The sequence below is a fragment of the Triticum urartu genome, chromosome 1 (genome assembly GCF_003073215.2).
Source record: "Triticum urartu cultivar G1812 chromosome 1, Tu2.1, whole genome shotgun sequence".
NCBI lineage: Eukaryota > Viridiplantae > Streptophyta > Magnoliopsida > Poales > Poaceae > Triticum > Triticum urartu.
In genome coordinates, this window is record NC_053022.1 from 145,131,769 (window position 1) to 145,147,631 (window position 15,863).

The following is a 15,863-nucleotide window of genomic DNA, read 5'->3' on the forward strand; positions in this document are numbered from 1 at the left end:
GAATTTAAGAAACGGTGAAAGGGCAGAAAACAGGAACGCAGAAATAGAAGGAAACACAGAGAGAGATCTAATCTCGGAGGGGCTCCCGCCCCTCTGCCGCCATGGAGGCCATGCACCAGAGGGGAAACCCTCCTCCCATCTAGGGGGAGGTCAAGGAAGAAGAAGAAGAAGAACGAGAGGGCTCTCTCTCCCTCTCTCCTGGTGGCGCCGGAACACCGTCGGGGCCATCATCGTGCCGGCGATCTACACCAACAACTTCGCCGCCGTCATCACCAACTCTCTTCCCCTCTATGCAGCGGTGTAACACCTTATCTCCCCACTATAATCTCTACTTAAACATGGTGCTCAACGCTATATATTATTTCCCAATGATGTATGACTATCCTACGGTGTTTGAGTAGATCTATTTTGTCCTATGGGTTGATTGATGATCGTGATTGGTTTGAGTTGCGTGTTTTATTATTGGTGGTGTCCTATGGTGCTCTTCGTGTCGTGCAAGCGTGAGGGCTCCCTGATACGTCTCCGTCGTATCTACTTTTCCAAACACTTTTGCCCTTGCTTTGGACTCTAACTTGCATGATTTTAACGGAACTAACCCGGACTGACGCTGTTTTCAGCAGAATTACCATGGTGTTATTTATGTGCAGAAACAAAAGTTCTCGGAATGACCTGAAACTTCACGGAACACCTTTTCGAAAAATATAAAAAATCCTTTCAAAAGATGAAGGCCAGGGGGCCCACCACCTGTCCACGAGGGTGGGGGGTGCGCGTGCCCCCCCAGGGCGCGCCCCCTACCTCATGGGCCCCCTGGAGCTCCTCCGACCTCAAGACCAACTCTATATATTTGCTTTCGGGGAGAAAAAAATCAGAGAGAAGAAATCATCGTGTTTTACGATACGGAGCCGCCGCCAAGCCCTAAAACCTCTCGGGAGGGCTGATCTGGGGTCCGTTCGGGGCTCCAGAGAGGGGAATTCGTCGCCATCGTCATCATCAACCATCCTCCATCACCAATTTCATGATGCTCACCGCCGTGCGTGAGTAATTCCATCGTAGGCTTGCTGGACGGTGATGGGTTGGATGGGATCTATCATGTAATCGAGTTAGTTTTGTTAGGGTTTGATCCCTAGTATCCACTATGTTCTGAGATTGATGTTGCTATGACTTTGCTATGCTTAATGCTTGTCAGTAGGGCCCGAGTGCCATGATTTCAGATCTGAACCTATTATGTTTTCATCAATATATGAGAGTCCTTGATCCTATCTTGCAAGTCTATAGTCACCTATTATGTGTTATGATCCGTTAACCCTGAAGTGACAATAATCGGGATACTTACCGATGATGATCGTAGTTTGAGGAGTTCATGTATTCACTATGTGTTAATGCTTTGTTCCGGTACTCTATTAAAAGGAGGCCTTAATATCCCTTAGTTTCCGTAAGGACCCCGCTGCCACGGGAGGGTAGGACAAAAGATGTCATGCAAGTTCTTTTCCATAAGCACGTATGACTATATTCGGAATACATGCCTGCATTACATTGATGAACTGGAGCTAGTTCTGTGTCACCCTAGGTTATGACTGGAGCTAGTAACACTAATAAGCTTGCAGAAGTAAAGGTACGAGATAACCAAGAGTGGAGCCGGTGAAGACGAGGATGTGTTACCGAAGTTCCTTCCTTTTGAGGGGAAGTACGTCTCCGTTGGAGCGGTGTAGAGGCACAATGCTCCCCAAGAAGCCACTAGGGCCACCGTATTCTCCTCACGCCCTCACACAATGCGAGATGTCGTGATTCCACTATTGGTGCCCTTGGAGGCGGCGACTAGACCTTTACAAACAAGGTTGGGGCAATCTCCACAACTTAATCGGAGGCTCCCAACAACACCACGAAGCTTCACCACAATGGACTATGGCTCCATGGTGACCTCAACCGTCTAGGGTGCTCAAGCACCCAAGAGTAACAAGATCCACTAGAGATTAGTGGGGGAATCAAATTTCTCTTGGTGGAAGTGTAGATCGGGGCCTTCTCAACCAATCCCGAGCAAATCAACAAGTTTGATTGGCTAGGGAGAGATATCGGGCGAAAATGGAGCTTGGAGCATTAATGGAGCTTTTGGGGGAAGAGATAAGTCAACGAGGAAGAAGAGGACCCCCTTTTATACAAGGAGAACCCATCCAACCGTTACCCCCAAAACAGCCCCGCAGAGGGCGGTACTACCGCAGGTGATGAGGACATCAATACCATTGTTACACCCACAGCCCCTACTGTTACATATACTGGACCAATTACTAGAGCTCGCGCACGCCAATTAAATTACCAGGTACTTTCGTTTCTTGGTAATGATTCTAATGTTCATGAGATTATGATGCTGCCTAAATTGGATACATTTGTTTTGCTTACAAATGAAGGGCCTAGCTTGGAGAAGGATGAACATTGAAGCAAGAACACGCATGGAGTTGATGGCATGCGCAAGGGGATCAAGAACGGAGTTATAAGTGATGATTTCAGGACTTTGAAGCCGCCATAAGGAGTGCATGAAGCCTTGTACGAAATATACAAGATGCCACTTCATAATATTCGTCCATAGGCTATTCTAGGTGCTGCGTCACCTTATTAATGGGCCAGGCCCATGTAATTTCGAAATACTTAAGTATAGGCTATTTTTAGAGTCCGTGTGTGTGGGGAAACAAGAGTTAGGGTTGGTTTCGGACCCCACCCTCAAGGGCCACGAAATTCCCCCCCTCTTCCTCCATATATACAGCCCTTAGGGCATCGTTTAGACTTTGGGTTTTGTTTAGATTAAAAGTTCGCCATAGCTGCAACTTCGCGTACTTCGTTTGTGTCCAACGACCAGACCAAGACGTCACAGAACCCCACCTTGATCAATAAAGCTTTCATCTTATATTCGCAATATCCCGATTGCAATCTCAGTTTCTTGCTTGTTCTTTGTTTGCTCGCAGGAAACAGACCCTCGTGGTTAGGTTGATCGTGCTCCGGCGTGGTCAATAACCCTCGGAAGTTGGTTTAGCGATTGCTAAGGCGCGACGTCTCGCACGTTCGTAGTCGGATCGTCAAGGTCGACTCCCACAGAAAACGATAGCCACCATCTCATCGAAACATCGGGACACCTTAGCCTCTATCAAGTGGTATCAGATTTCCAGGTTGCTCGGTGAGATTTTACAGTTTTTCATAGATTAGATCGAGTCTGTTCTTCAGACCTACAGTCCACGAAAAAGCCAGAAAAAAAAAATTAGGGTTAGTTCATCATATCCGAACCAATCTGAGCCTTTGCATAATCTTTTTAGGGTTTTTGCTTTGTTGAATTTGCGGTTGCATCGTCGTGTCAAGTTGCTGGTCTTAGAGTCTAGTCTTTTAGAGTTTCGAGTTCTGGTCATAAGTTGTCACGCCGCCGCCGCACCATCATCATCGCCCATCTATCACTTTTGCTTATCCGCCACCGCTCTGAATCCATATCCATATACCACCACCAATCTGTATCCATATACCACCACCAATCTGTATCCATATACCACCACCGCTACCATATACCACCACCGCTGCCATATACCACAACCATATATCCACCACCAATCCGAGTTCTTCTCATATTAGGTTTGTTCTTGAGATCAATCTAAATTCTGATTCGTGTTTCCTTGCCTGCGTAGGTCTCGGAAAAAAAAAGAGTCTGGAGACCCTCGGGCAGTTTTTAGGCCAAAATTTTCACGGGCAAATTTTTTTCCCTATCCTATTTTTAGGCTTTTCTGAGTCTTTTGAGCCACGTGCCATCATAGTGATTTTTTGTCACACTTTTTCGTCGTCGCTTCCCTGATTTCCGAAAAAAAAGTGAAAAAAAAATTCGTGCCCATCCTATCAGTTTGACGAGGGAAGAGTTTTGATACACTCGCCATTATAGTGATTTTTCGCAAAAAAAAGAGGAGCGCAAAAAAGGAGCGCAAAAAAAGAGCGAAAAAAAGAGTTCCAGAGTGTGCTTTTCCCTTATTTATGTGCAGCGCCGTGATTTTGTTAGTGTTCTAGGCTCGCGTCTCTAGCACGGTCTAGCCTAGGACCAGCACAGTACCGTCGTTGAGCGTTTATTCAACTTTGCATCTCTGAATTGATTATTGCTGACCCTTTTTGCTACCATACTATAAGCCTTCCCAGCTCCACATACATCTACTCGTGCGTTTGACTCTCCCTGGCAATCGCTCTATCCAAGCTTTTGAGAGTTTTGACTACAACGGTTGCCGATCACCGCCTGCTGCTGGGTAAGAACTGGTAAGAATTTGAGATTTGCTTGAAGGATTTGTGACACCCGCCACCACCATCACTTGTTAGTAGTCTGTAGGATCATATTCTTGTGTGTTTCTATTGCTGCTAACCATGCCAGGATCACAAGCCGACGAGACTGACTGGGAGAACTTGACGAACAAGGAGCTTCATGATACGTTTCAGCAAATGATGAGTGGACAGGTGCAAGATGTGATAAACAGATTTGAAGAGGCCATGGAGAAGATAGATGGCATGGAGAAAACGTTTGAAACAAAGCTCGATAACAAGTTTGCTGAATTGCTTTCGCGTTTTCCACCACCACCACCGGCTGCTCCTGCCGCACCTCTGCAACAACAGCAACAACACCGACTACCTCCACGTCGGGAAACAGCCCTCCGCCGAGCGAGCCGTGTCCCTCTTCAGTCGGCCCAAACTACTGGTGCTGCTGTTGATACTTCTGTGGCTCCTACTGCTGATGTGGAGGAGAATGATTATGTGGGAGATTATGAGGATGAGGTTGATCAAAATCAGAACTATGTGCCACCACCAGCACAGCAACCACCAGGTCGTCCACATGCAAATAATGGCAATGGTAGGGCTCACCCTCAGGTACGAGATCATGACCATCTCCCTAAACTAAAATTGAATATTCCACCATTTGAGGGTAGATATGTTCCTGATATATATCTTACTTGGGAGTTAGAAACTGAACAACGATTTACATGTTTACAATATCCCGAGGAGAGACGTGTTCCTGCTGCTGTTTGTGCATTCACTAGTTTTGCATGTGTTTGGTGGTCTGAGCATTGTAGATTATATCCTATTCCGGCTACTTGGGCTGCTTTGAAAACTGCTATGCGTACTCGTTGGGTTCCACCATATTATCAACGTGAATTACTTCAAAAATTGCAGCGCTTAAGACAGGGGAAAAATTCTGTAGAAGAATATTATCAGGAATTACAAACTGGCATGATTAGATGTGGTATTGTTGAGGAGAATGAAGCTATGCTTGCACGTTTTATGGGTGGATTAAATAGAGAGATTCAGACGATTCTAGAGTATAAGGAGTATACTAATATCACTCGTTTATTCCATCTTGCTTGTAAAGCTGAACGTGAAGTGCAGGATCGACAGGCATTGGCACGGACTAACTTTTCTACAGGTCGACCTTCATCATGGACACCACGTGCATCATCTACTTCCACACGTTCTACTACACCGGCGCCTCCGTCGGCTGCCACCTCCAACCGTGATACAATAAAGCAGGCACAATCACCACTATCTGCCAAGAGCACACCTTCTGGGCCTGCAAAGAGCTCTTCTTCATCCATGGCATCAACAGGGCAAACACATGATATTATTTGTCGACGTTGCAAGGGTGGAGGTCATTATGCAAGAGAATGCCCATCTAAGCGTGTGATGATTGTTACTGAGGATGGTGGGTATGAGTCCGCTAGTGACTATGATGAGGAGACTTTGGCTCTTATTACACGTGAAGAACACGGTGGAGACGATTCTGATCATGAGACGCAATACATGGCTCCTGAAGATGCTGACAGGTATGAATGTTTAGTTGCTCAACGTGTTTTGAGTGTGCAGGTTACACAAGCTGAGCAAAATCAGAGGCATAATTTGTTCCATACAAAGGGAGTTGTGAAGGAACGTTCTGTTCGCGTGATCATAGATGGAGGGAGCTGCAATAACTTGGCTAGCATGGAGATGGTGGAGAAGCTATCTCTCACCACAAGACCACATCCACATCCTTACTACATCCAATGGTTCAAAAACAGTGGCAAGGTTAAGGTAACACGTACTGTTCGTGTGCATTTTAGTATCTCTACATATGCTGATTATGTTGATTGTGATGTGGTACCTATGCAAGCATGTTCCTTATTACTTGGTAGACCATGGCAATTTGATAAAAATTCTGTACACCATGGTAGAAACAATCAGTATACTCTTGTTCATAACGATAAAAATATTACTTTGCTTCCTATGACTCCTGATTCCATTTTGAAAGATGATATTAATAGAGCTAATAAAGCAAAACAGGAGACAAATAAGAGTGAAAATCAGATTGTGGCAAAAGAATTTGAGCACCAAATGAAGCCTAATAATAAACCATCTACTGTTGTTTCTGAAATTAAATTGAAAAGTGCATGTTTACTTGCCACCAAATCTGATATTGATGAGCTAGATTTTAGCAAATCTGTTTGCTGTGCTTTTGTGTGCAAAGAGGCATTATTTTCATTCGAGGATGTGCCTTCCTCTTTGCCCCCTGCTGTCACTAACATTTTGCAGGAGTTCGCTGACGTCTTTCCACAAGACGTGCCACCGGGATTACCACCTATTCGAGGGATTAAGCATCAAATTGACTTAATTCCCGGTGCTTCGCTACCCAACCGTGCACCATACCGTACCAATCCAGAGGAGACGAAGGAGATTATGCGTCAAGTACAAGAACTGCTCGACAAAGGTTATATACGCGAATCCCTTAGTCCTTGTGATGTTCCTATCATTTTAGTGCCGAAAAAGGATGGTACGTCGCGTATGTGCGTTGATTGTAGAGGCATTAATAATATTACTATTCGTTATCGTCATCCTATTCCTAGGCTAGATGATATGCTTGATGAATTGAGTGGCTCTACAATATTCTCCAAAGTTGATTTGCGTAGTGGATACCATCAAATTCGTATGAAATTGGGTGATGAATGGAAAACAACATTTAAAACTAAGTTTGGATTATATGAGTGGTTAGTCATGCCTTTTGGGTTAACTAATGCACCTAGTACTTTCATGAGGTTAATGAACGAAGTTTTACATGCTTTCATTGGACGATTTGTGGTAGTTTACTTTGATGACATATTGATTTATAACAAATCTTTGGAGGAACATTTGGAACATTTATGTGCTGTTTTTATTGCTCTATGTGATGCACGTTTGTTTGGAAACCTTGGAAAGTGCACCTTTTGCACCAACCGAGTATCTTTTCTTGGCTATGTTGTTACTCCACAGGGAATTGAAGTTGATAAAGCCAAGATTGAAGCTATTGAGAGTTGGCCGCAGCCCAAAACGGTCACACAAGTGAGGAGTTTCCTTGGCCTCGTTGGTTTCTATAGGCGTTTTGTGAGAGATTTCTGCACCATTGCTGCACCTCTCAACGAGCTTACAAAGAAGGATGTGCCTTTTGTTTGGGGTACCGCACAGGAAGAAGCCTTCACGGTATTGAAAGATAAGTTGACACATGCTCCTTTACTCCAACTTCCTAATTTCAATAAGACTTTTGAGCTTGAATGTGATGCTAGTGGAATTGGATTAGGAGGTGTGTTATTACAAGATGGAAAACCTGTTGCATACTTTTCTGAAAAATTGAGTGGGCCTAGTCTGAACTATTCTACTTATGATAAAGAATTATATGCTCTTGTTCGGACCTACAGCCCCTACTGTTACATATACTGGACCAATTACTAGAGCTCGCGCACACCAATTAAATTACCAGGTACTTTCGTTTCTTGGTAATGATTCTAATGTTCATGAGATTATGATGCTGCCTAAATTGGATACATTTGTTTTGCTTACAAATGAAGGGCCTAGCTTGGAGAAGGATGAACATTGGAGCAAGAGCACGCATGGAGTTGATGGCATGCGCAAGGGGATCAAGAACGGAGTTACAAGTGATGATTTCAGGACTTTGAAGCCGCCATAAGGAGTGCATGAAGCCTTGGACGAAATATACAAGATGCCACTTCATAATATTCGTCCATAGGCTATTCTAGGTGCTGCGTCACCTTATTAATGGGCCAGGCCCATGTAATTTCGAAATTCTTAAGTATAGGCTATTTTTAGAGTCCGTATGTGTGGGGAAACAAGAGTTAGGGTTGGTTTCGGACCCCACCCTCAAGGGCCACGAAATTCCCCCCCTCTTCCTCCATATATACAGCTCTTAGGGCGTCGTTTAGACTTTGGGTTTTGTTTAGATTAAAAGTTCGCCATAGCTGCAACTTCGCGTACTTCGTTTGTGTCCAACGACCAGACCAAGACGTCACAGAACCCCACCTTGATCAATAAAGCTTTCATCTTATATTCGCAATATCCCAATTGCAATCTCAGTTTCTTGCTTGTTCTTCGTTTGCTCGCAGGAAACAGACCCTCGTGGTCAGGTTGATCGTGCTCCGGCGTGGTCAATAACCCTCGGAAGTTGGTTTACCGATTGCTAAGGCGCGACGTCTCGCACGTTCGTAGTCGGATTGTCAAGGTCGACTCCCACAGAAAACGATAGCCACCATCTCATGGAAACATCGGGACACCTTAGCCTCTATCAGCAGGGGGCAGCGGTACTACCGCTCCCCCTTGTGGTACTACCGCCCAGCCTGGGAGCGCTTGAAGAGAGAGCAGGAACCGTGCCCAGCGCGGTACTACCGCGGTGGTAGGGCGGTACTACCGCTTCTACTACCGCTGCAAAGTGCCGCTCAACCCGACACGAGATGCAACCCCCTCGAATCGACGCGGTAGGGGCCCAGTACGGCAGCGGTACTGTGGCTGAGAACCACAAGCGGTACTACCGCTGGGTACCGCCGTACTACCGCTTGGACCCAAATCAGCACATGTGGAAAGGGTAATGAGCTCTCCAAAGAAGCAGAAAGACTCAGAGGGTGAGGAAAGGATGTGTACGTGTTGATTCCACCCTAGCCTTACCAAAGCGGACCCCCTCTTGATAGTACGGTGACTCCTACGAAACTAACCCACCAAACAAGAAACAAAAGAGCTACACCGTCTTGAATAACACTCTGAGGGGAAAGAGATCGTCTCGTGCCAAAGGATGAATCTCTAAAATGCTCAAAGCACACGATTAGTCCGCAAACATGTTGTCATCAATCACCAAAACTACATCGAGAGAGATATGCCTTAACACCAAGGTCCCCACAAGGCAGGCCAGCGCGCCCTACCCCTTAGGGCACGTTGGGGTGACTTGTGGGCAGCCGTTAGGTAGGTTGGAGCCCTTCGTTCTCCGCAAGAAAGCTAATTTCTAGAGAAGAATCGTGTAATTTTTTTAGCCCAATCAAAGTTACGGATCTCCGAATATTCAAGAAACGATGAATGGCCAAAAAACATATCTGAAAAAGAGAAGACAAAAGAGAGGTCCAATCTAGGGGAGAGCTCCCTGCTACTTGTAAACTCCATTGGGATTTCCCCGAAGAGGAGGGGTGAAGCAGTACAGTAGAGATAAGTATTTCCCTCAATGAGAACCAAGATTATCGAAACAATAGGAGAACCAAGAAAATTCCCTTTGACAACACCTACACACACAAAAGCAAATACTTGCACCCAACACGGGCAAGAGGGTTGTTGATGGTAGCTGGAACTACGTCGGTATTTCCCTGGAGAGGGAGCGATGATGTAACATAGCGACGGTAGGTATTTCCCTCAGTTATGAAACCATGGTATCGAACCAGTAGGAGGACCAAGCAACACAACGTAAGCAGCACCTGCACACAAATAACAACACCTCGCAATCCGACGTGTTAAAGGGGTTGTCAATCCCTTCCGGGGTACGGCTTCTCAAGATAGGCAAACAAACATGAGGTAAATTGTAGTAGATTGATAGATCGAACACCAAATAAAATAAATTGCAGCAAGGTATTTTTGGATTTTTGGTTTAATAGATTTGAATAAAAATGCAAAGGAAAAGTAGATCGCAAGGCAAATATATGAGAAAGAAGATGCGGGGGCCGTAGGTTTCGCTAGTGGCTTCTCTCTAGAATAATAGCAAACGGTGGGTAAACAAATTACGGTTAGGAAATTGATAGAACTTTAAAAAATTATGACGATATCTAGGCAATGATCATTACATAGGCATCACGTCCAAGATTAGTAGACCGACTCCTGCCTGCATCTACTACTATTACTCCACACATCGACCGCTATCCAGCATGCATCTAGTGTATCAAGTTCATGGAAAAACAGAGTAATGCAATAAGAACGATGACATGATGTAGACAAGACCCGTTTATATATATAGCGGTAGATATAGATCTCGTCTTTTTATCCTTAGTGGCAATGATACATACGTGTCGGTTCCCTTTCTATCACTGGGATCTAGCACCGAAAGATCGAACCCACTACCGGGCACCTCCTCCCATTGCAAGATAAATAGATCAAGTTGGCCAGACAAAACCCAAATATCAGAGAAGAAAAACGAGGCTATAAGAGATCATGCATAAAAAAGATCAAAGAAACTCAAATAATTCCATGGATATGAAAACATAGATCTGATCATAAACTCGAAGTTCATCGATCCCAACAAACACACCGCAAAAAGAGTTACATCATGTGGATCTCCAAGAGACCATTGTATTGAGGATCAAGAGAGAGAGAGATGAAGCCATCTAGCTACTAACTATGGACCCGAAGGTCTACAAAGAACTACTCGCGCATCATTGGAGAGGCACCAATGGAGGTGGTGAACCCCTCCGTGATGGTGTCTAGATTGGATTTGGTGATTCTGGACTCTGCGGCGGCTGGATGAATATTTCGTCAACTCCCCTAGGGTTATGGTATTTTTGGGGTATTTATAGAGCAAAGAGGCGGTCCGGGGGGCACCCGAGGTGGGCACAACCCACCAGGGCGCGGCAGGGCCTCCTAGCGCGCCCTGGTGGGTTGTGCCCCCTTGGGGCATCCCCCAGGTGCAACCAGGGCCCATTGCCTTCCTTTCGGCCCATAAAAAAATCTCCGTAAAGTTTTGTGGCGTTTGGACTCCGTTTGATATTGATTTTTCTGCGATGTAAAAAACATGGAAAAAACAGCAACTGGCCCTTGGCACTATGTCAATAGGTTAGTACAAAAAATGATATAAAATGACTATACAATGATTATAAAACATCCAAGATTGATAATGAAACAACATGGAACCATCAAAAATTATAGATACGTTGGAGACGTATCAGCATCCCCAAGCTTAACTCCTACTCGTCCTCGAGTAGGTAAGTGATAAAAACATATTTTTTGATGTGGAGTGTTGTTCATCAAGTCATATCATATTCTTTTCTTTATAGCACGGACATTTGGACTTTTATGTGATTCAAAGCAATAGTCTATTTTTGACATAATAATTTAGATACTCAAGCATATCAACAAGCAACCATGTCTTCCAAAATATCAATGCTAAAAAAGTTATCCCTAGCCCATCATGCTCAAACATTGATCCATTCATGAAACACACTCGAATATTAACTACACCCAATACTTGAGCATGATCATATTGCCTCCTAGTTGGTGATTTTATGAGATAAGATGGAGATTCAAAATAAAAATTGCATAAAGTAAAAGAAAGGCCCTTCGTAGAGGGAAGTAGGGATTTGTAGAGGTGCCAGAGCTCAAAGCAAGAAATTTGAGATAAAAACATTTTGGGAGGTGTATCCATCCCACCAATGAAAATGACTTAGAGTTCCCAATACTTTCCATGCATAGATATATATATATATAAGCGGTTCTCAAACAAAAAATAAAGTTTATTTCTTTTTCCACCATAACTTTCACTTTCCATGGCTAACCGTATCCACGGGTGCCCTCCATACCAACACTTTTCAAGGAATTTATTATTTGACAACATAAAGTAAATTCATTTCTTTTTTTCATTTCGGGACTAGGCATCCCTAATACCTTTGCCTTACTCTCGTGCAATGATAAGTGAATAAACACTCATCTTGAGAATAACACATCTAGCATCGAAAATATTAGCCACCCCTCACCGCTCCGCGAGTGAAACAAACACACAAAAGAGAAGTTTATTTTGAAAATTAGAGATGGCACATGCAAATTTGCTTAAAACATCAAAAGAATACCACATATAGGTAGATATAGTGGACTCATGTGGCAAAACTGGTTTAAAGGATTTTGGATGCACAAGTAGAGGTCATACTTGGTGCAATATGAAGGCTAGCAAAAAGATTGAGAAGCGACCAACCAAGAAACGAATAATCTCATAAGCAAGCATTAAGCATAATTAACACCGAATAATGCACCACAAGTAGGATATAATTTTCATTACATGATTATTTACTTTCGTGCATGCATAGGGAATCACAAACCTTAACACCAATATTCTTACTAAAGCATAATTACTCATGAACATAACTCACATATCTCTTTATCATATCTCAAAACTATTACTAAGAATCAAGTTTATTTTGTCCAATGATCTTCATGACATTTTATTTTACTTTATCCTTCTTGTATATCTATCACTTTGGCACTAATTTTCATGTGTTGCTTTTCATAAGCTCAAACAAATATAAGTGAAGATCATGAGCATAACAAATTTTCTTTCTCTCAAAATAATTTAAGTGAACCAAGAGAGAATTTATTCAAAATTTTACTAACTCTCAAATAAATCTAAGTGAAGCAAGAGAGCATTTCTTCAAAAATAACAAAGTACACCGTGCTCAAAAAGATATAAGTGAAGCACTAGAGCAAGTCCTAGCTCATAAAAGCTTTAAGTGAAGCATAGAGAGCAATTCTAACAAGTCATGACATAATTTTGGTTCTCTCAAATAGGTGTGTCCAGCAAGGATTGATGACTTAAAACACAAAACAAAACAAGCAAAGACACATATCATACAAGATGCTCCAGGCAAAACACATATCATGTGACGAATAAAAATATAGTCTCGAGTAAAATACCGATAGTTGTTGGAAGAAAGCGGGGATGCCACTCGGGGGCATCCCCAAGCTTAGTTGGTTGCTCATTCTTGGATAATAGCTTAGGATGCCGGGGCATTCCCAAGCTTAGGATCTTACATTCTTCCTTCATCCATCGTAAGATAACCCAAAACTTGAAAACTTCAATCACACAAAACCCAACAAAGCCTTCGTGAGATCCATTAGTATAAGAATAATAAACCACTACTATAAGTGATGTATGGAACCAATTCATAATTTTTTTGGTATTATATCTAATGTATTCCAACTTTTCTATGGCAAAAACTCTTCAAAGAAAACCATAGAGCCATCAAAATAAGCACACAACACAATGAAAACAGAATCTGTCAAAACAGAACAGTCTGTAGCAATCTGACTATTTCAAATACTTCTGTAACTCAAAAAACTCTGAAAAATTAGGACGACCCGAGAAATTTGCATATTGATCTACAACAAGTGGAATAGGTATTTTATCGCTCTCTGGTAAAAAATGAAAATTAATTTCGTGAGCGTAAAAGTTTCTATTTTTTCAGCAAGATCAAACAACTATTGCCCAAGAAGATCCTAAAGGCTTTACTTGGCACAAACACTAATTAAAACATAAAAAACACAATCATATCAGTAGCATAATTGTGCTAATACTCAAGAACAGAAAGCAAAAAGCAAAAATAAATTTTATTCATTGGGTTGCCTCCCAACAAGCGCTATAGTTTTACGCCCTTAGCTTGGCATATAGCAAGGATCTAAGTTTTGTCATCTTTGGTTCGAGATCCATAAGATGCCCTCATGATTGATTCATAAGGTGGCTTAATTCTAGTTCTAGGAAAGTGTTTCATACCCTTCCTCAAAGGAAATTGGAACTTAATATTGCCTACTTTCATATCAATCACGGCACTGATAGTGCGTAAAAATGGTCTACCAAGAATAATTGGACAAGACGGATTGCAATCAATATCAAGAACAATAAAATCTATGGGCACATAATTTCTATTTGCAAGAATAAGAACATCATTAATTCTTCCCATAGGCTTTTTAATAGTAGAATCCGCCAAGTGCAAATTCAAGGAACATTCTTCAAGATTGGTAAGACCAAGTGTCGGTGTACAAAAGTAGGGGCCCTTCTGTACCCCTTTACTTGTGCACGGGCAGTCGTAGCCACACCTGCGGCCGGGCTCGGTGGGGCAGAGGAAGCAAAGATACAAAGCTGCCGAGGCAGCACCCAAGCCAGAAGCATAAAGGGTAAAGGGACAAGATGGGCTTCCCCCGGCAAGAGCCTTGCCGGGGCGGCCTACATGGCCCTGGCAAGAGGCTTGCCAGGGCAACTTGCCCAACACCAGCAAGACCGCCACCCTTGAGCCTGGGAGTTATGACGCCATCGACAAGCGTCAAGATCGAGGCTCGGGAGCGCATGCATGGTGGCATGCAGATCTTTGTGGAGGTTGAAGGCCTGCAAGACTATATGAGAACCGAAAGACAAAGGCCCCCCGGCAAGACCCTTGCCGGGGACGCCCACAAGACCCCGACAAGATCCTTGCCGGGCGCTGGAAAGACTCTTGACGGGGACATCTGCGGGGCCACAACCAGGCCCGCACTTACCAAGGTTTCGCTGCCCCATGGCCGTTCCGACACAGCAGCCAGCCTGCCAACTAGGCACGCACCTATGTGGCAGCATGCAGCTTTTAGACCGACCAGCCAAGCACCTCCGTGGTGGCATGCGGATCTTCGTGAAGACCCTGCCACCGCACCAGTTTAGCAGCCAGCCAGCCAGCATGGCGCTGCATGCCTCGTCACCCTAGACGCGTGTCGAAGCAAGGCGAGGCAGCGACGGACGGAACGAGTTTCTCTGCCGTCCCCGATAAAGCAAGAGGACACATAGGCGGCGCATTAAATGCGTTTGTCTTATGATGTAAGGAGATAAACTTGTAGAGTGTAGATACTTTCCACCTCCTGTGTGCCGCTGTGGCAGCCCCTTTGACATATAAAAGGAGGCCCGAGGCGTACTGAGGAAGGATTCAGACTCTTCGGACTCTTTGGACTAGGCATGCACCGCGGCTAGTTCAAGATCTCAAGAACACCAAATATACACCAAAGCGGGACTAGGGTATTACGCATCATTTGCGGCCCGAACCTGGGTAACCCCCCCCCCCGCGCGCGCGTTGATCTTCTAAACCCGCTCTTTCCACAGCCCCGCGCCCTGTCAACCATAGTAGGGATTCCCTGTGATCCCATAGGTGTCGTTTCTAGGGGCGCAAACTGTGAAATCCGGTTTTGAATTCAACTCATCGACTCCTTCGTCGCGATGTCTCAAGAGAAGAAGGCTACGTCGATCAGCCACGCTCTGGCGTCGTCAGCCAGGCAAGGCGATGTTGTCGCAGCCGCAACAGCTATCTGCATGGCAACAGAAAAGCTGTCACGCAAAACCTTGAGCAATTCCTTTTTAATGTAAGGTTGTTCTCCTCGAAAAATCTTGCCCCTTGTATGGAGAACCTGTACGCGATGGAACCCTTCCGCTATTGGCGACGCCCTTGTTCTGTTTCGAGTCTGCTCAACAGTTCAAGCCGCTACGCTGAGAACGGCAGGGTGGCTTGCCCGGCAGCAAGCGCCCCCTGGCTGGCTGCTAAGGATTCGTCCTTCAAAGCGCCATAGCATGGGTTTACGCGCCGGCAAACCTATCCAACTAGGGGTAGGGTGTGTACATACAAGAAAAGATCGAACATGAAGATAGCATGCTTCATTTCAAAGTATTGCAGGGTTATGTTACATCAATAGTTGCTGCGGTTCTAACTTAAGATAAAATTGTCTTGGTCATGAACTCGCGGCGGCGATGAGAAACGGGGTGCCTAGTCCTGGCGCTGGCCCTTCACCCTCTTGACTCCGTCGACGTAGCTGATGATGGGCTCGAT